Raw genomic sequence first — 23,586 nt, 5'->3', positions numbered from 1 at the left:
GCTACCATGGCTACTGAGGCAATTCAATGTGGTATTAAAGAGAAATTCCAGTAGTTGCAGTTAACACTGATTTCATGAGAAAGTCTGTAAAACAAGGCTTATTGCCAGTATATCATCGAGGATCTAGATCTGGTACAGTTACATTAACTGGACTTTGTGAAATCTTGAAATCTACGCTGAAAAATGTTCACACCGAAAATCCCCAACACAGATAAGCGCACGTGGGACAATGTATAATTATTGCTTAGGGCGTCGGGCCCGACGCCCTACCCGAATCCCGTGCTTATTTGCTGATTTCTCAGCAATTACACAATTTCTTCCAGAATCCTTTGGCACATGCGTTTTATTTATACAAACAGACACTTTAGTGGTCATTTCATTGGATTCTGTACGAACTCATTTTGATATCGTTACCAAAACTAGCATTTACCTTTAAGTAGTCATGCTAACCAAAGTCGAACCCGACAGCGAAAAACAAGCCTCAGCGATGCAATGTCATTAATGAATTGTGACTTAAGATGCAGAAACCTTCGATCTCATTTTTTTATCGAAGTATTTAACTGTATTTTCTTTGAATATAACTAATCTAATTATACTACTCTTAAACATGTTCAAACTGTATATATTATGCTAGATACACGATCTCTAGTTGGTTTACAGTATACACGCAGATAAACTTCATAATGTACTTGAGGAAATTGAGAAGATTTATTTACAAGACGAATGTTGTTGCTGTGAGGAAAGAAGTATATCAGAATATTTTATGTTTATTTTTTCTTCTTGTTAAGTGTAAATACTGTTTTTTCTCGATTTGAAGTGCACTTAACATGCTTTACATGCTGCAATGTCAACAGATTTAAGTTTTACTCTTATTACGTTTAAAGTTCACTCACGGTTAACATGGTTAAATCAATATGCACTTCATATGCACTTTGATAGTCAAGAGTAAAGGGGCGAATGAAACAAGTGCAAAACGCATACACTGGAATAACGCCGGTGTTAATTTAGCACCAGCCTGGTTTCTGTAATGGAAAACACCAGAGAAGTATCGGAACACCCTTGATCCCGTTCAAAGAGAAATTCCAGTAGTTGCAGTAAACACTGATTTCATGAGAAAGTCTGTAAAACAAGGCTTAATTGTCAGTATATCATCGAGGATCTAGATCTGGTACAGTTACATAAGCTGAACTTTGTGAAATCTACGCTGAAAAATGTTCACACCATAGATCCCCAACACAGATAGGCGCACGTGGGGCAGTGTATAATCATTGCTTTGAATGTCGGGCCCGACGCTCTACCCGAATCCCGTGCTTTCCTGTGATTTCTCAGCAATTCCACAATTTCTTCCAGAATCCTTTGACACATAGGTTTTATTTATACAAACAGACACTTTGGTGGTCATTTCATTGGATTCTGTACGAACTCATTTTGATATCGTTACCAAAACTAGCATTTACCTTTAAAGACAAACCGATATCGGTTCAACACTCATACTCTGTAAGCATGCATGGGAAGAGTTGTTTAAATGCCTATCCGGTTTTAGCCTAACGCCAAACCGGTGTTATTTCCAACCCTCTCTCATGTTTTCCGATATACATGTAGATACTAGTCTGGTGCTAAATTAGCACCGGTGTTTTTGCAGTGTAGAACGTAAAATCATTAACAAATCAACGAGAGGAGCAATACATTTTTTGTGTGCAAAAATCACCTATTTTTGTGACAGGTTTGATGGAAATATTTGTATATAATTGTCATATCTACTCATTTTTAAAACATGCTGTAAATGTACATTGTCCGTGTTAAAATGGAGCTGGACTCTTGTAAGAGAATCAAAATACATTATTTTGTTTCAGTTAACACACAAATGTAAATAGTTTTCATTTCTATTTTTGATAAAGTACTATGTTGGATTTAAGATTTGTTTACGAACGAACTAGTAATATTCAGTAATCTATATGTTTCTATGTTTTCATGAAGTACTATGACTTGACTGTAGCTCTTTTGGAATTTATATTGATTGCATTTAATTTTGTACGATTCAATTTGATGAATGTTGTTATAGGAGAGGAAAATTAATGTAAATATTCATATTCATTATTTTGTGTCATTCGATTCAATATTAGTGTAATATTTTCAGAAATTACGCAGAGGGTGACTCATTAAAGAAAGACAACTGGTAGAGGTTATTATTATTATTATTATTTTACATATTTCGCAATTTAGTAAAATTGCATTCAAGGGCATTTTCTAACGCAACAAACTTTACTATTGAATAAAAAGATTTTTTAATGATATGTAAGTTGCTGTAAAATAACAAGACTATATGATATTTGAAAAAAAAAATTGTTTATATTCACGTATTTTTATATTTTATTGTTAATGGTCCCTCTTTGCAAGAAATTACCTATTTTTTGGCGATTTTCTTTTATAGAAAAATTATAATGGCCCTCTTCTAAATACCTTTTACATATCATTTCAAGGTGATAAATGTTAAAAGAAATTTCGTAGAAAAGTGGAAGGCGATGGCGATAATTACTGTTCTCAACCCTATTAGGTCATGCTTCTCATTCTTTGTACACTTGATTGTTTTGAATATGTCACAGACAAGGTGAAGCGAAAGCATTCCATGTATACTATACATTGACTAGGGTGCTAATATGGACATCAGTAGGTGTTAACATTGATACCAGTTGGTGTTAACATCGGACATCAGTAAGTGTTGACACGGACACCAGTAGGAGTAAACACTGATACATGTAGGTGTTAACGCTGACATCAGGTGTTAACACTGACATCAGTAGGTATCCCTTGAGAACCATGCCCTGTTTTGTTAAAATTACACCCTAGAGATTGAACATTACACCGCAGGGTGTTAGAGTGACAACAATATGTGTTGTTATAGTCCCGATACGTGTAGAGTTAACACCTGAGTAGAATGGCAGGTGCAGCTCTGTGTGTGCCCCACTTAGCACCTTCTTTTTTCAGTGTATACTCTATCTAATTGTTCTTTCAACTGATTTTGATCATGTTATTTTGAGCCCTACCCGTCCGCGAAACCTGTTCTACACTGTAAAAAATGTGGTGTTAAAACTGACACCAATTGGTGTTTATAGAGGACCACACCCTGAGGTGTTAAAATAACACCCTAGAGATTGAACATAACACCGAAGAGTGTAAATGTAACAACCACAGGTGTTATAACACCTATAGGTGTAAAACTAACACCATCAATTGAACACCGGTGTAAAATAATTGGTGTGGTCCTATATGTACACCGGTTAACACCACACTTTTTGCTGTGTATAGCCCTAAATACCCGTCCGCAAAACAGCCTTATCAAAACAATTCCTATTGCAAGGAATGGATATAGGATTAAAAAAAAGAATGTTTTGATTTTCTCGTAGTACTTTATACAGTACATCAAAAATCTAAACGATAGCATTTCATAGTTTCAGTCATAACATAGCATTCCATAGTTTTAGTCATCACATAGCATTACATAGTGTCTTATCGTCTTTATATCGTTGTTTTCTATCTTGTCATACAAGTGTGCCTTAAACCAAGGAGCTACTTGCTTAAACAGTAAAAACCCGTCCGATAAACTTGTTTCAAATACTGTTAAGAAAATAATGAACATGATGAATAAGGAATGGACAGCAAAGTTGTTAGCTACGTCCTCTATTCTGTTCTATTTTCATTTTTTTTCCTGTTTCTGTTTTTTGGTTGTTTTTGTTGCTTATCTAATTATAAAAATTAATTTAAAAGTGATTACGACATTGTTACAGTACTGAGAAAGTCGTTGGTTTGTAAATATTCTCGTTTTGTCACTGTTGACGGTTTACAGTAGATATTAGTATTGCGATTGTCACAGTAAACCTGAATAACAGTAGACACACTGCAATGACAATATTGGTAGCAATAAATAGAACATTATATTCATCTTTTGAGCATTGTTTGACAGTATCTACTTTCATTATTGATTGAAATCAGATGATAACTAATCGAGTATATAAGTTTAATCATGTTTTCATTTACAGTAAGCTATCGTATTAATTCAATTATAAACCAAACAAATCCTGTTAATGAGATGTTTCGACGACAGATTAAACGAGTTTATATATATATATATATAATAAATAAATAAATATATATATATATATATATATATATATATATATATATATATATATATATATATATATATATATATATTTGTATATATACATGTATGTTCCCGCATCCGTAGTTCCATGATTAACTATAATGACGTTATTTAATCATTGCTGTTATGTTCAGTACTGTAAAAATAAGTCTATTTCTACACCGAAAGCGGAAATTATAACAATTTATCGGATTTCCTTATTGTGTCGCATTATGTGTATTGAAGTCTGAATTTTGTGTTGTAAATAGAAAATAAATTGGATTCTTTTTATAAAACAAGAGTGTAAAAGAGGATAATTATTGTTGTTACTGTATTTCTAAGTATACATGTATTTCCGTTGCCAACTGGGACAACGGTAAGCCCATTCATGTTAGGTGAATACTGCCGTATTTTGGCAAAAGGAAGCAAGTTACAAATTTAAAGTATACTTTGTTGTGAATGAGGAATATGTGTCCGTCATTTACCTTGGCGTCAATTTGACATATTTTCGTCAATATCTTTCCATAGAACGATCATTTCTTCCCCAAATTTTGTCAGAACGTGCAACATAAAAAGGGTAATTCAGAACATAGCAATAACTCAAATATGACTGATGTGCAACTAGCTTCCTTTAGCCAAAGTTGGGCAGAATACAAGTTTGTCATTATAAGATGGATTGAAGACTTGAAGTTGGTTGAATATCTGATCAACTCATATGAATTTACAAAACAAGACAAAACGATTTTATTTAGAATTACTGATTTGTTGATTGGTCGGTTTGTATCGCTTCCAGTAACTCGCTGGTCCAGAACAGCTCCAGGCTGAGTTTTATTCATAAAGATATTATTATTTTTTTTACTGACATTTGCATAATTATGCTTCAAAATGGTTCTGCTATAAATTTGGCAAAAAAACCCCAAAAAACAAAAGGTCTGCGAATAAAAGAAACATAAGACATTTATAAAACTATGACATACATCATAAATTCATTATTTTCACTTAAAATGGTTAGCGATGGTATGAAGAATACTGACTCCACATATTAACATTCAATGAGCATGATGAGCTTCTTTGATAAATTAGAGCAAAAACTGGGGAGGCAGGATGAACACCCCCCCCCCCTCTTTTTTCCAGAACCGTGTAGAAAAATGTTTTAAAAACATAACGAACGTTCTTATTGTCAGGTTGTCATTGGTCAGTCTTTTCATGGACCTACTTCATCCATATATGATTCTCCCCACTTCAAAACAACCCGCGTCCCTCAAATATTGAAGTAATTGTGTCATGTTGGATTAGTTATCATGATCATCACCGACGAAACGCTCGAATTTTTGTGGGGTTTTCCCAGTTCGTTTCCCCTCACACCTGATCGCCCTTCTAGGTTTGCTACTGGCACGGCCAACATAACATTCATACGTTTACATTCACCCCCATAAATCATTGGTGCTCAAAAAGCCTAAGGCTGGAGTAAAAAATGGCCATTGTTCCGCCGTTCTTGACATATTTTGTGCTTTGAAAATGGTATGTTTTGTGATGTTGGAAGATTAACGATGCAATTGAAATAAGTGGATTGTGGTGAAAAAAACATGAAAAAGGGGAGAAATGCAGGGGAGTTATGATATTCCATGCATATTTAAAGGAAACCAAAACCTAAGAAGAGAAGCAATCTTATTGGAAAGAGTAAAATAAGAGGAACAATTTGAAAAAAAGTTTCATCAAAATCGGTTATCAAATAAGCAAGTTATGGACGATTAAAAAGTATTGTTGTTCTTAGTATGTGGATCCTCAAATTGGCAAACGTGCTTCAAAATGGCTGATTTTGTGGACAACTCTCCATTTGTTTTGTACACATATTTTCAGATTTCCCCTTTATTTTACATATTTCACATTATCTCCTGACCTTGACATACATGGTGTGGATAATATTTTCCCATGACATATGTTGTGCTCAGAAGGAGGCAAGATGCAATTTGAAAGATAATGAGGAAAATCTGAAAATTGTGTATAAAAAAGGGACAGTTGTCCACAAAATCAGCCATTTTGAAGCACGTTTGCCAAATTGAGGATGCCCATAGAAAGTAAAACAAGAGTTTTCAAACTCCCATAATTTGCTTATTTCATAGCCGATTTCGATGAAACTGTTTTTAATTGTTCCTCTTATTTTACTCTTTCCAATAAGATTACTTCTCTTCTTGGGTTTTGGTTTCCTTTAACGCCTGAATCGTCTATTATGACTGGTCTATGGGTAATTTTTCACTCCGTTAGGGTAATAAATGCCAACGATGGTAAAGAACAGTGCAAATTAAGTAATTTTTCAGAAGATTAATAGTGTGTATAAGAGAGTTAAAGAACAGTGCCGATTTAGAGATTTTTTTAGAAGATGAGGAGTGTGTGTATAAGAGAGACGAAGAGAGAAGGAAAGAGAGGGAGAGAGAAACATGGCGGGTGGGTAGAACGTTCAAGGTTGAACTGATGGTAGTCTGCAAGCATAGACTCAAACTTGATACTTTAAACAACACCGTGTCTAGATTGAAGACTAACTCTCATTTGACACTTGAATCATTCATTTCTGACTTGGAGTAACTACTGAAATTCAGAAATGATTATATTCATCCTTAAAGTGGGGGTACATGGAAAGAGTCGAGGAAAGATAAGAAACACAATTTAAATTCAATTTCGAAATTTTGGCTTGCCATAATCTTTGCACAGAGACAGACGATAGTTACTAATATCAGGGGAGTGTTTCCTTAACATTGTTTATCCTTCAAGTTGTCAAAACTGACAATTTTCTTTGATTCTGATTGGCTCAGAAGCACTATTACTAGGGTAACTGTCGATTTTTTGGGGGGGACTTTTCGCATCAAGTCCTTTCATGACACCCCCCCCCTGGACATTAGAATACGGGTAAATTTACATTCTATGTAATAATGATAATAATAACGTACATTTATATAGTCATGATAGTTGCACTGTTATGAAAACTGTAAAAAAAAATATTACGGGCAGTTGGGACTCCCAAACGGTACGATGGGCTGCAAAAAGAAATGGACAACTGCAAAAAAAAACCCACACCATTTTAACATGCATTTAGCATGAAAATCGCCGATAGATGCACTGCAATCAACGTAAAAACACGATAGTTTACTATATTAAGATTATTATATTTTATATTTTTTTTACATTTAACTTGCAATTCTATGTTACATATCATTGAATAAAGACGATTGCGTTGTTATACGTCCATGGTTTGTTAAATCATTGTGCCGCCTCTATTTTTAAAAAGGTAAACATCCTGTAAATTAACGATTTTTCTTTGTAAAATTACTAGTATTTTGAACAGTGAAGATTTATTTGTTTAAAATTTTCTAAATATAGCTATTGGGCAACAGGGGATGACAATGGGACCTGCTTTTATGTTGGATCATGATTCATCGCAAATCATCCGAAAATTGTTGTGATTTACACAATATTTGTTGATACGTTTACAGAGCAAAGGTTAACCATCCACGTGTTACGCCAGAGAGAACAATAATAGGAATACACACAAAGCAGTTTGTTTGCTTTTGTTATAGACCCACTGCCTTTGAATTTCTGTCATTTCAAATACAAATTGCACGATGGGCAGAAAAATAAATTGTTAATTGGATGCAGTGAGATACTAAAAAATATATGAAGAGAACTAACACTCTTAATTGGTTGGGCAAAAAGGGCCAAATTTTTAACCTTCGTTTTCTTGCTCCTCTCCTTCTTAATGTTCTTATTCATTATTTATTATTATTACCATTATTATTATCGATTTATATAATTCATTAAGAAAATCCCTCAGCCAACCTCCCGTTCCCTGGCGCTAGCAGGATATCGTGGATTTCGCTTTTGAATACTCTCCCGACAGCGACTCAAAGCCATTGAATTGCAGTTCAATAGTTATTACACACTGGTCTGAATATTGCATAATCAGCTGGTCTCACGGGCCTAATCACTAGTGGCAGGCCCTAGATATTCATTCGGGGCCAACCCCATTGCTATTTTTTTTATTTTGATATGGCTGATTGACAAAGTGTATGCATATGATTGTCCATCTAACACTGATTCTATTTTTGGTAATTACTGAACTTCCTTTTCCCTAATTGGGAAGAAACATCACCAATTTTGGACTATATTTTGACTGGCGGAAGGATTAGGGCTATTTTGCTGTTTGAGTTGATGAATCTGCTCCCCCCGACGGTGTCTTCAAACACGCCAATTTATTTTTAAAATGAGCCGGTCGAGGGACCCTTTTCTGGTCAGATATGGATTGCCAGATATAAATCCTATCCACTGGTAGTAAACATTCGACCCCCGAATTTCATCCTTATTTTTAATGAATTTTTTAAAGTGCCAATTTAACACATGAGTCTATGGGGAATGAATTAGGCTTGTGAGACCAGCTTACACCCTCTGTCACGTGGTGAAGGAACTTGAAGAGAGAGGGCGCTCGACTTGAAAAAAGGGTACGGCCTTCAGAGCTATAAGATGGATTGGGCATGTACAGTAATTGTTTCTGTGAATCTATTTAGTTATGCGCTGCCCTAATCTCCGTCTATCCAAAGATCCATTTTTGCTTGCTGCCATTCCAAAGACTCGTATGAAGACTGATGATAGCAAATAAAGAATGAACATCCGCTCTATGACATCAAATCATCAAACTCCGCAGATTTATTCAAAAAGGTATTTTTCTCTAGCCTGATTAGTCCTTTCTATGTTATCCATGTCTATTTTTGTAGCCAAATTGGTGATTATTATTTATTATTACTACCATTAATGACTAATTATTATGCTTATTGGTAGATAACTCTCTGAAAATGAGAAAAATCATGACAGAGATTATACTAAATTCTGATTATTATCATCATCATTATTACTATTATTAGCAGCAGCATTATCATCATCATCTTCCTATTTAGTATTCTTTATCGTCATCATCATTATTGTTATCGTTATCATCATTTTTAGTATCACCATCATCATTCTACTTATTATTATCATAATCATCATTAGTATCATATATTAGTGGTGGCAGTAGCAGGTAGTAGTATGAAACTGCCAGGTTCCTGAATCAAATGTATTGTCTGTAAATTATGTCATGATATATTCATCATCCTATTAGATGGCTCGAAATGAACTCAGTATTGATTAAATTCATTACTTAACAAAACTAAAAAAATAAAATAAAAAAATAACCCTTCGCCCGATAAGGGACTTGAACCCTTGACCCTCAGATTAAAAGTCTGATGCTCTACCGACTGAGCTAACCGGGCTTCGGTGAACAATTTTTGGGATTTTAACGATTATATCATTATTGCCATAAGATGGCGCTATTCCAGAAAGGCGAGATCTCAAGATTGATCTGCAGAGTACAGGTCAGTGGATCTCGACAAATTCACTCTCTAAATGATTTCTACTATTGGAGTACATTTTGGTAAAGCAATAGGCCTATTTAATTAGTGATATCTTTATGAATTCTTTATTTAAAAATATCAGCTCGTGTATCGCGACCTTATCTAAGGGGAAGATCACCGTGACAAAAATTTCATAGTAAAAATAGAATTAAAGTACAAAAAAAGTTTAGAGAAAATCCATCAAAAAATAAAAATAAAAAAATAACTAGAATTCAATTATTTGAATTTATGACGTCAGATGCGAGCATCTTTCCGAGCTATCGTATGTCCATTAATAAACAATAGAATACATTGTTGACCCATTAGTATACATATTCAACCTTTCTTTAAGTAATGGCGTAGGGCCTGACAGTATGAAAATATCAAAGATAATACCAGTGCACAAAAAAGGAGAAAAGATTAATGTATGTAACTATAGACCAATAGCCTTATTACCTACTTTGTCTAAAGTTATGGAAAGGGTGATCTACACAAGATTATTAAATTTTTTGACTAAAAATAATATAATTTCCGATTTTCAATTTGGATTTCGCCAAAAAACACAGTACATCTCATGCCACTCTCTCATTTACTGACAAAATCACAAAAGCTATTGACAACTTTGAACATACAGTAGGTGTTTTTCTGGACGTCTCCAAGGCCTCTGACACTATAAATCATGAGATACTGCTCTACAAACTTGAAAATTATGGAGTTCGTGGGAAGGCCTTGGAGTGGTCCAGGAACTACCTCGTAAATCGCAAACAATTCGTAAGCATAAATGAACAAAATTCTTCTCTACAAAATGTTAACTGGGGTGTTCCCCAAGGCAGCCTCCTGGGCCCTCTTTTATTTATAATCTATATAAATGACATCCAGAACTCCTCTGAAATATTATATTATGTCCTTCTTGCAGATGATTCAAATGTACTCTACTCTCATCCTAACCCCGATATTTTAATTAATGTACTGAACACTGAACTGGATAAATTGGTACAATGGATTAGGGCTAACAAATTGTCACTTAATGTTAAAAAAACGAAATGCATGTTTTTTTAGCAATTCTTTAGAACAATTGCCATTCAATATCAAATTAGATAATGTAGACATTAAAGTTGTTACTACAACACAATTTTTAGGCCTCATAATAGACAACAAATTATCTTGGAAATCGCATATTGACTCTATATGTCGTACAATTTCACGCAATATTGGTGTTATCAACAAAGTTAAGTTTTTTCTTCCAACTTCCTCCCTAAAAATGCTTTATTCAACATTAATTTTACCATATCTAAATTATGGAGCAATTGTTTGGGGAAACACACACTCAACCTACCTAGATAGAATATTGCTTTTACAAAAGAAGGCATTGCGTGTTATTTTCAACTTGTCCTGGAGATCTCACACAGATGAGTTGTTTTTAAACAATAACTTTTAAAAATAAAAACACTGTACCAATATAATTTAGGTCAATTCATGTATCAGTCAAACAATAATATGTTACCACCCATATTTAATTCTTCATTTAACAAAAACAAAACCCTTCACAAATATCCCACACGTCAATCCGATGAATTTTATTTACCACTACCCCGGACCATCCTTGCAAAATCAATTTTTACTTTTGAAGGCCCTAGACTCTGGGGAACTATTAATAGTAACATCAAAGAATCTCCAAGCCTTAAAGGGGAAGTTCACCCTGATAAAAACTTTGTTGTAAAAATAGTAAATCCGTTAAAGAATAAGAAAGTTATTAGAGTTCAAAGTTTTGGATTTGTGACGTCATTAACGAGCAGCTGCCCCATGTGTTATGTAATATAAAATGCATAGATTTCAAATTTTTTATGGTTCCTGATGACTTAATTATGTTTTATATTCATGATCAGGTGTGAAATGATTTGTCTATTGATATACAAAAGGTACAGTGAAAACCATTTTGAATTTTCTGAGAAAATGACATTTCATTGTTTTTTTACCATTCGCTATGTAGGAATGATGCTCGCATATGACGTCACAAATCAAATAATTGAAATTCTAATAACTTTTTAATTATTTCATGAATTTTTCTCAAACCTTCGTCAATATTTTTTATTATTTTTTCTGCTATTTTTACAATAAACTTTTTGTCAGGGTGAACTTCCCCTTTAATTCGTTCAAATATAAGTTCAAAAAATTTCTTCAAGATAGCCATTGAATGTAACTCTTCATCACTCAAACTCTTGTATTTTTTAATCAAACATGTTTATCATGTCACGTACACTTTTACATCTCTTTCGTTTCCCTGTTGATCGGCGAGGTCCGTCTGTGAGTGCTGGGGCTGGATTCTGGAGACCTTTAATCTCTCTTTTTCTTATTTCCTTTTCTATTTTTATTTCCCATTTTTCCTTTTAATTCAACTGGTTATGCTCAAGTTGTTATTTTATTTTTTATATGCTAAACAACTGCAAGAATATTTATTAGGAGGCTGCACTCTACAAGCTCTGCTTTTTAGCAGCCTCCTCCATTTCCAACCTGATTTCATGGAGCTATTCTGATTTGTAATAATCTTGAATATAATTTTCTGTACAGGAATATTTGAAATATGTTTTGTTATTTATAAATGTCAACATGTACAGAAGAAACTGTAATTGTTGAAAATGGAAATAAACGAATGAAAATGAAACTCAAGGTACAGTAAACGCCGTTTCAGTTTTTTGAGAAATTTCTTTGACAATATAAAAGTAAGTCATCACGATCCATTAAAAATCAAAATTAAATGCAGTTTAAATTACATGAGACAGCGGCTCGTTGTGATGTCACAAATCCAAAATTAAAATTATAAAACTTTTTCATAATCTTTAATGGACTTTTCTTAAGCCTTCACCAATATTTTTTTATTATATCTTTTCTGCAATTTTTACAAGAAACCTTTCTTCAGGGTGAGCTCCCCCTTTGAATGTTTAGTTAAATTACAGAAATATATGTAAAATGCCCAATTCTTACATCGTTATCTCGAAAAATTTCAGCTCGCACTTTATTCTCGTATGCATATCCTCTTCACGATTTCCCTGTAAAAAAGAAAGTATTTGAATCTTTTCTTTTCGGGTAAGTGCAGGCCGAAGATATAACATTTTGTGAATAAAACTTTAAGATCTTCGTCTGAACATCAACAATTATCAGCTCGCGCCTCGCGCTCGTATTATTTTTATCAGTGAGCTACCTTTCCTCTTCGTAAGCATAATTGGGGTGATACCATCTCTATGGTGGATCAATAAAATAATTGTTTTTATTCATTTTCAATGCCTATTCTCTCAAATGCACACCTACTTATTAGGAAAAGTATTGGCGTTGTAAAAAGATGAACTGTTATGAGGCTCGCATGGCATGATGGGAAGAGTACACAGCAAAAACTGTGGTGTTCACCTGTGTACATAGAGGACCTCACCAGTTACTTTACACCGGTGTTAAATTGGTGGTGTTAGTTTTACACCTATAGGTGTTATTACAACACCTATGGTTGTTAGATTTACACTCTTTGGTGTTATGTTCAATCTTTAGGGTGTAATTTTAACACCTCAGGGTGTGGTCCTCTATTAACACCAATATTGGTGTCAGTTTTAACACCACAGTTTTTACAGTGTAGCAGTACATAACATGAGTGAAGTAGCGAAGAGCGTAGGCAGGGGGGAAATGCATATGCACCCTCCCGCTCAAGGCAGAGGAGTACCCCTTCTTCTCCTTTCAACAGCTGATTTTCCAGACTTTATTTCCAGTACCCCCAAGATGTGCAGCCAATACTACTTTCCAACTCCCTAGGGCCGTTTTCATGCTGAGGGCGAAGTGGAGTTAACTCTGGATTGAGTTGATACGCTTGTACTGCGGACCTATAACCCCCTTTCAAACTGGCAATCTCCGCAGCGGTGTATCCGCAGACGTTTCCATGGTTCCCAAGCGAGTTGTGTGGCGCGTACATAGAGATATAAACCCCTCAAAAAAAGTCTAGAAATCTGAGTTTGGTCATTAATTTCTCACAGCTTCCAATTTAACACAATGCATATTTGATATCATTCAAAAAATCATTTCATTTTCTTTGAAGGTATTGTTTAACTTTGTGAGCAGCCGATTTAAAAGATTCCCAAAGCAAGATTAAACATGTAGTGCATGTATGAGAACTAATAAACCCTGAAAACAACCATTATTGAGAATGAAAAGCTAAAACTACAAGGCAAACCCCGATTTTGTAAATAGGCGTCTTATAGACGCATAAATAGTACACATAAGTGCATGGGATGAAATTAAGATGGTGTTTCCGGTCACTTTATAATTATTTCAATTTTTGAAGCACTAAATAATTATTTTCGAACGCAATTTTTTCTAGGCTTCATTTTTTAACATATCCTAGACACAGGTGACAAGTGTGACCTTCTATAGCTCAGATTTTTTAGAAGTCAAACCAATGTTAACCAATCACTTTAAATGATACCATGCTCGTTATGATCACGCCCTAACGAAAAGAGCAGGATTCAAAAGTGTTGGATAAGATCTGAATTTAAAAGCTGCAAAACGAGCAGAAATAGTCATGAAGGGTCAATACAGAATATGATTCTTTAGTCTGTGTCAATAGAGAGGAAATTCATTAAAATCAAACCCCCGCTTTTTCATTTTTTATGTTTTGTTGTGATTTATGTAGTGATGGTTCTGTTTAATGGTTTGAGTAGTGGTTTGAAATACCCATGTGTTTGCTTGCCGGCAGAGATGTGCTTGATTCCATGTTAATGTTGATGTTAAGGTGCATAAAAACAAAAGAAACGGCTGAGAAACTCGCTCAGTGATCATCAAAATTATCGATTTTGAGCTAAGATTTCCTGATTTTACAAAGACAATTTTACATTGATGTACCAGATCTAGATGTATGGGAATATTTTGACAATTTAACCGACTTATTCATGAAATATTGTTTGCTGCAACTACTGTCTTTTAATTTTAAGCGTAGGAAACAAGACAAGGGAACGAAAAAGAAAGAAAATAAGATTCTCTTTATGGTACAGATGAAATATACGGACATCGTCTTAGTATAGTATTTATTTTTAGGATCAAGAATACATTAAAAAAGACAAATACATTTATATATTAGAGTGAGAGAAACAACAAAATATAATCGGCTGGATAACCCATATTCAGCTGTGACAGGCACGACACTGCTGGTCTTCACTATTCTTTGCTAGACAAAACAAGAAGTTTATAAAAACGATAAGGGTGGGAAAACAAATGAATTAAATGTGATTTTATTTGTTATAGTCCTACTTGAAAATATTCGTGTGATTCTTTGTTCATGATCAAAGGAAGAATATAAAGGAGAAAATAACTATATAAGCAGTATGGGAAAACCACAGAGCCACACATTGTGTTCATACCATGTGATATGTGAAAGTATTTCTCATACCACTGGCGTTCTGTGGGTCAAGGCAAGGGAGAGGGGGGGGGGGGCACTAGCAAGAAGTTTGGTTACTTACTTGACGCGTAAAGCACTCTCAATTGTCAGGTAAACTGTCATTATAGAGACATATTAAGGACTGTGCCATTTAACGGATGTGTATCTCACTGATTAGATATTGTGAGCGCAAAGCACAAGCTGAACATTTTGGATATTGAGACCTACTAAACAGACATTATGAGGATTTTTTAAAGGATTTCATGAAGATTAAACATATCTCACTAAAGTCATCTAATGGGAGCGTCTAGTGCTTGCTCATTTTGTTGGAATTACCCCTAAACATATGAAGCATTGTTTTTGTAGTCATTGTAATCAGGTACATGATTCGTATCCCATTAATCAAATATTGCGAGCGCGAAGCGCGAGCTGAAAAGTTTTGAAATTCAGAACATAAAAAGGGGACAGGTTAAGGACTGTTTTAGGCATTAATGAAGAGCAGTCATATCTCACCAATCCACAAATGCAGGAACTAGAAATATTTTATATTCAGATCTGAAATGGGGCAATCACTTTAAGTCATGAAAAAGAAGCACAACGTCGCTACATAAAACAATAACTCGAAGTTCGAGGAAATATATTTTGTGCATATTGTCTTAAAAGCGGAATATTTTAGTACAACAAGATTATACATCTCACCAAACAGACCATGCGAGCTCCAGGAATGGTACACACAACAGCTGTATGTTTCATAGAGTTTTGAAAACAAATTATGTAATATGAAAAAGTATATATGAAAAATAACATACAATATTAGATAGCCAAGACAGACAGCCAAGTGCGATTGGTCCATAGCGCGTCACGTGATATGATCGAAATCAATGTATTTTCCCAGCCGGTCCACCTTCGATGAATATATTGACCAACCGGTCCATGAATATATTTTTCTACGTGCATGGCGCCCTCTTGTGGATTAGATGTTACCATACATTATCGGCCTGCCTTGGGTCCTGGACCTGGACTGGACCCGAACTTAGATTTAGATCTGGGGCTAGGCCTAAACAAAGTTGATTTGATTATAAAAGGGTCACTGCGTTAGACTAACGTTACTTAGATAGATCAAGATCTAACGTTAGATCTATACCAGTTCAATCAATCACTGTGAATATCATGAACAACAGACTGCACGTATCGTTAGGCCTAACTTTATCTTCATTATTAGAGGCTATCTAATATAACAGATATTGACTGATGGGATGAGAAAAAAAATTCTTTGGACCGCCTAAAGGATTAATATTTTCCCTCGTGATCATATTTTCCCTCAGCGCTGTGCGCTTCGGGAAAATATAACCCCTCGGGAAAATACAAATCCGGCGGTCCAAAGAATGTTTATATTACACACCCCATCAGTCAATATCTGTACAATATTTGTGTTTCTTCCCCCATTACGTTTACCTTTCTTTCTCCCTCTTTCTCCTTCCCCTTTTTATTTTTTGGCCAGCCGATAGGGGGGGGGGGGGGACGCGGCCCTCATGCTCCCCATAGTTACGACATCGACTTATACTGCTAAAATGCCCAAATTTAACAATGTGGAGGTGTCTTCACATTGTAGTCCACTCTGTTAGAGACTTCTGACAAAGTAAGTATTAAGCGCTATATAAGCAAGTATAATTATTATTAGTGGTTGTTTACAAACATATGCATGGCGGAACTACAGAGTTTTTGAGATTGGATAGCAATCATTTCAATTGTATTAATAAAGAAAAAAAATAAGACAAGATTTTTTTCGGTTTCGGTGTTGAGTTTGTGAAAACATATAACTTCCTTGAACGATAGAGATGTTGGAAATAATGTTCAAAGAAATGGGAAAAACATGCTCTCGAGATTCGAGGTATACTGGTAAATACTTGGTAATTAGCACATGTTTTGCTTGAAATGTCCTTATTTTGGTGAAACTGCTTTTAGCATTCTGTGTTCGTCGATAACAGAAAATTCAATTTTGAGCAAACTTAATGCTTGTATTTTCATATAATTTTTTGTCAGTGTATCTAGAGTAAAAACAATCTACCAAGCCCAGTCAGCATATGAATAATGTTACAAAATGAATGGCCAAGAAAGTTGTCAGTTGTACTATTACCAATGTCCAATAAAATATTGTAAAAAGACCACAGGCGTAGCGGTGACTGGATCATGCCTTCTCAGAACACTGTCATACATTATACTTTCGCTTCTAAATTTGTAGTTGGGCAATGAAAATTTAAGTATAATCTTGGATAACTCATAGGCCTACTTACCTTGTAATTATACCGATAGAAGGTACTACTTTTGTTTGTTCATATTTCTGAAATAATTGGGAAGTTATGAATGATTTGTGCAATTTATGAAATTCATGCATTCAAATTGCATGTCCAGTTGGGTTTCGCCTAAATAATCTAGCCTTAAGGTGACCAATGGCCTAACTAAGGGGGGGGGGCAAGTATCCCCACCCCATTCAGCTGGTCAAAAACGGGGGAAAGGAGAAAGAAAGAAAGAGAAACGTAGTGGGGCAAGAAAATTTTTACCATCATCATATTATACAGATATTGACTGATGGGGTGTGTAATGTAAACATTTTTTGGACCGCCGGATTTATATTCTGCCGAAGTGCGCAGCGCTGAGGGAAAATATGATCACGAGGGAAAATATTCATCCTTTAGGCGGTCCAAAGAATTTTATTTACGTCATCCAATCAGTCAATATCTGTTATATTACATTGCCTTTAATGATGAAGATAAAGTTAGTCCTAACTTATACCTGGGTCACATTTGTTCTACGCGGCCGTACTGTTAGTTGAAAACAGCCGTTTTGTTCATTATCATACAAACTACCTATATGTAGCTCGTACATAAAATGTTAAAGCGGCTGTTTTCGACTCGCCGTACAACCGCCGTAGAGCAAATGTGACCAAGGTATTAGCCTTAACGATGCCTGTAGCCTTTTTGTTTATGATGAACTGGTATAGATCAAGGTCTAGATCTAAGTAACGTTAGTCTGCTACTCTAACGCAATGAATGACCCTTTTCTAATCAAATCAACTTTGTTTCGGCCTAGGCCTAGATCTAAATTGTAGTCCAGTCCAGATTCACGATCTAAAAGACCCGCGGCCAAGGCAGTGCGAAAAGGCATGTTACTGTTAAGCCAATGATCAGGTGCAGATTCCGATCTAAGCCTAATTGGCTATGAGATGAAATTATAACATGATCTAACACTTACTTAGGTCTAGAAGTCTAACGTTAGATCTAGATTATATTGCGGCTGTAGGCCTATAGATCTACTCTTGGTTGCCCAGGACCAAATCTAACTAGATCCGATGACTCGTTAGCACGATTGAGACCTAGTCGTTATCAAGACTTTAATAACAAAGACATTAATAACAAAGTCAGACTTCTCTAACGTTTAGACTCTAGCCTATAAACGTTAGATCTAACGTTAGGCCTAACACGTTAAAAAGTTAGACCTAACGTTAAGTTATAACGTTAGACCCAATCTATAGGCCTAAACATAGATCTAAATACCCAATTTTATCGTCCAAACGCTGATCCTAATTCCTCATCAGACGTCACCACAAATCTTGGACATGAATGTTTGATCCTAAAAGTTAGGCCAAATCATAAAAGTTCTAAAACTGCTAAAAACGTTGGCTCCACTCACCAATACCGGTACAAAGATCTATTAAGAAATCGTCAAATTTATCTCTAGAATTACAGAATAACAGTTATTCCTGTTTAACTTTACACAATTAAGTTAGGCTCCATTTTAGTCATTGAAGAAGGCCTAACGTTAAACCTAACTCGTAGGCTCCTATTTGTCTTCGTCGGACTCACTTAAATTTCGCGGCCCGGTTTGGAAAAATTGATTGATACCGAGTGATGATCGATTACAAGTGATTGCTACTTTAGTCCCACATATTTTATTTCCATGTAGTTCGTAAGATCTAATCCATAGAAAAATGTATTTATGGACCGGTTGGTCAATATATCTATTCATCGAAGGTGTACCGGATGGAAAATACATTGATTTCGATCGTATCAAGTTTCTGTTTCTATTGTGGTAACTCCCGTAGGAACTCGGCAGGACAGCATTTTTTGCTGGTAAACGCCAAGCTGGTATATAACCAATTACCTTGGAAACATTTTACGTCTAGGTTAACAGCTATATTGGCTGACATAATAGACGACAGATATCACTCTTGGGCCTTTTTATCAAAGTGGAGACAATGGCAGAGTTGGGATTCGAACTCACAACCTTGCGATTATGAGTCCAATGCTCAAACCACTGGACCACACGACCCGTGTGGTCCAGTTAAGTGACGCGCTATGGACCAATCGTGCCAATCTATCTGTCTTAGCTATCTAATATTATGCTTCATATCCCTCATATGCATATTCATGAGTATTCTAAATAAACGATTGGTCAAGTCGTGATCATGTGACAAATCATCATTTCAATACGAAAACACATTGCTGCAATTAGCTCCGTATATTTTCTTGTATCTCCGTATATTTTTCAAAATACTTTCATGGGCAGAACTGCATGCGCATGCTCATGCTCGATATTTTCTCTCAACTTTGAATTTCGCATGCTCCCTGACTTGACCCAGGTAGCGATCATCCACAAAAAGTACCAACTTAAAAAGTTCTCGCCCAAATTACAATACGGATAATCTGAAAAACTGCAGAAAAACTAATTCCGACGGCCATTCATACAGGATCCTTTAATGTGGAATAAGCATACCTAACAAGGTGAGTCAAGATCCGATAATGATATTTAGGGCATACATTTTAACTTCGCGTATTTATTTTGAGTGTCACTGCAGCAACGGCCACCACAGTGCAGCTGACATCTCATTAAGTACAGCCGGGTAGAAGCCACGCGCAGCCTACCCATGAACTGTCTAGCATTGCAGTAGCAATCAGCTTGATAGGCCTACCCTGTCTACCAGTAGGACTAGGTCCGGCAACGTTAGATTGGACGAGATTGGTTGAAAACCAGCAAGGACTAGGTCTACCAAGTTAAAGAGAGATGTGAAACAATATATCAGGCGTTTCTTTCGAAAGCATAGTAGTCCAGGATAGGCCCCATAGAAACTTGACCAAACCTTGTTTTTTTATATATGCAATATTTTTTGATGGTTTCTTGTCAATTCGAGGGTGCTGATTACGAATCTGGATGATGCCACTCGTGTAACCTTGAGCATTTTCCGCAAATTGGCAAAATCCAATATGGCCGCCAAAATATGCAAATTACCCATGAAAATCCTAAAATTGTCCACACATTGGCTATGAAATGCATGAAATTGTGTGGCAGGAGTGAAATACTCCCTGAAAAATAATTTTTGACAAAATATTTATTTTCCTGATATTCAAAATGGCCGCCATAGGCCCTTGTATACTCTATTATGTACAATATGAATAGGGAAAACTAATTTTCACAAAAATTAGCACTAAACCGCACAAAATCGCGATGTATGAACAAAGTAATATATGCAAATCATCATTAATAACGAGATATATCATTTATTATGTCACATAATAGGAACATCTTTGTATTTTGATATGTATAATCGCCGCCACTGGCCCAAACAATATTGCGTACAATGGCAATGGAGGCCAAAAAATCACTAGAGTGATCACTAAAATGCATATTATTAAGATTAAACGAGTGAAATACTGACTAAAAACACAATTGTTAACGAAATATATTATTAATATGCCATGTATGTGATGAAAGTTTCATTTTGATATTCAAAATGGCTGCCAAAGGCCATAAAAGTATTATGCACAATGAGAAAGAGGAGCAAAGAAATCACAAGAGAGATCATAATAATGCATATATATGTGATGAATTAATGGGATACTGTCTAAACACATATTTTCTAACGAAATATATCATTCAGGTTTCAAGTTTGTGTTAAATACTTTATTTTGACTTTCAAAATGGCCGCCATAGACATTAACAGTATTGTGTACAATGCAAAGTGGGAAACCATTATTCACAGGATTGAGCACCACAATTGCACGTAATATTTTCCGCCCATTGGCTATGAAATGCACGAAATCGTGTGGCAGGAATGAAATACTCTCTGAAAGTATAATTTTTGACAAAATATTTATTTTCCTGATATTCAAAATGGCCGCCATAGGCCCTTGTATACTTTCATATGTACAATATGAATAGGGAAAACTAATTTTCCCAAAAATTAGCACTAAACCGCACAAAATCGCGATGTATGAACAAAGTAATATATTCAAATCATCATTAATAACGAGATATATCATTTATTATGTCACATATGGGGACATTACTTTATTTTGATATCTAAAATAGCCGCCACTGGCCCAAGGAGTATTATGTACAATGGCAATGGCCGGGGCCAAAAAAATGACAAGAGTGAGCACTAAAATGCATATTATTAAGATAAACGAGTGGAATACTGACTAAAAACATCATTGTTCATATGCCATTTAAGTGATAAATGCTGTATTTTGACATTCAACATGTTCAAAATGGCCGCCATAGGCCCTATATTTATCATGCACAATGCGAATGGAGAAACAAATTTTCACAAGAGTGAGAATCATAAAATGCATATAACTGTGATATACGAGTAAAAATATTGTCTTAAACATGATTTCTAACTAAATACATCACGTATTGGTCGTGGAGGTAATAAATGCTGTACTTTGAAATCCAAAATGGCTGCCATAGGTCCTGTACACTGTAACATGGGACATATAATTTTGACAGAATTTGGTTTTACTTGACTCTAAATATTGCATATACATGTAATTGTGATGTAAGGGTTAAATATTGTCTGAAACCATGGTTTCTAACGAGATATATCATAATGTTGTGTAATTAAGGTGATAAATGCTGCATTTTAAAATTGAAAATGGCCACCACAGGCCCTTATCGTATAATATACAATTTGAGTGGAGTGAATAATGTTCACGAAAAGGGCATATGGCAGCCATTTTGAATGTTGAAATACAGTATTTATCACCTAAATTACACAAGATATGATATAAATTTGTTATAAATCATGTTTTCAGACAATATTTCACTCATACATCACCATTTGGCCAAGCAAAGCCAAATTCTGTTGAAATAATTTGTTCCCATTCACATTGTGCATAATACCATAAGGGCCTGCGGCGGCCATTTTGACTTTCCAATAACAGTATTTATCGCCTAACTGGCAGAATAAATGATATATCTTAATAGAAATTATGCTTTCAGACAATATTCTACTCATAGATCACTATTACGTGCATTTATGGTGCTCACTCCTGTGAATATTGGTTTCCCACTTTGCATTGTACATAATACTGTTAATGTCTATGGCGGCCATTTTGAAAGTCAAAATACAGCATTTAACACAAACTTGAAACCTGAATGATATATTTCGTTAGAAAATATGTTTTTAGACAGTATCCCATTAATTTATCCCATACATATGCATTATAGTGCTCTCTCTTGTGATTTCTTTGCTCCTGTTTCTCATTGTGCATAATACTTTTAGGGCCTTTGGCAGCCATTTTGAACATCAAAATGAAACTTTCATCACATACATGGCATATTGATAATATATTTCCTTAACAGTTATGATTTTAGTCAGTATTCCATTCGTTTAATCTTGATAAGATGCATTTTAGTGATCACTCTTGTGAATTTTTTGGCCCCCATTGCCATTGTACGCAATACTGTTGGGCCTGTGGCGGCTATTTTAGATATCAAAATACATAAATGTTCCCATATATGACATAATAAATGATATATCTCGTTAGCAATGATGATTTGCATATATTACTTCATTCATACATCGCGATTTTTTGCAGTTAAGTGCTCATTTTGTGAAAACTAGTTTTCCCTATTCATATTGTACATAATAGAGTATACAAGGGCCTATGGCGGCCATTTTGAATATCAGGAAAATAAATATTTTGTCAAAAATTATTTTTTCAGGGAGTATTTCACTCCTGCCACACAATTTCATGCATTTCATAGCCAATGTGTGGACAATTTTAGGATTTTCATGGGTAATTTGCATATTTTGGCGGCCATGTTGGATTTTGCCAATTTGCGGAAAATGCTCAAGGTTACACGAGTGGCATCATTCAGATTCGTAATCAGCACCCTCGAATTGACAAGAAACCATCAAAAAATATTGTATATATAAAAAAACAAGGTTATGCCTCTTCTATCCTGGACTATAGTGGGGATTATTAATCCTCGGTTGGCCTGTTAATATAACTATTTTTCCCTCGCTGCTTCGCCTCTCGGGGAAAAAAGTAATTGCCAGTCGAACCTCGAATGAATAATTCCCTCTATACTTTCTCAAAGCCTGATATATTTGTATAATATTACTTATATATATTATCTTTTATAATAATATACTCTATCACAAAGGATATATATTTTTTATAATCCTATGAAACATAATTCGCTTAGGGCCTATGTCGTCGTCACTCTTGGTGCTCGCATTGTCTGGTATATAATCATTTGTTACTAAAACATCCTGTTTTCAACAGTTCAAGAAAATGTACACCTTGTATTTCGAGCTTTATTATTCTTTGTAG

General features: G+C 35.0%; 1 non-coding gene across 1 annotated transcript; it reads right to left on the bottom strand.

Moving 5' to 3' along the window:
- Positions 1-9,365: 9,365 nt before the first annotated feature.
- TRNAK-UUU lies at positions 9,366-9,438 on the bottom strand. Its single transcript has one exon. It is a non-coding gene; the product is annotated as a tRNA-Lys (tRNA).
- Between the last annotated feature and the right edge of the window lie 14,148 nt (positions 9,439-23,586).

This window comes from Lytechinus variegatus, chromosome 9, assembly GCF_018143015.1.
Source record: "Lytechinus variegatus isolate NC3 chromosome 9, Lvar_3.0, whole genome shotgun sequence".
NCBI classification, from domain to species: Eukaryota; Metazoa; Echinodermata; class Echinoidea; order Temnopleuroida; family Toxopneustidae; genus Lytechinus; species Lytechinus variegatus.
The sequence above is the reverse complement of the archived record's forward strand: the minus strand, read 5'-3'. Positions and strand labels throughout refer to the sequence as shown.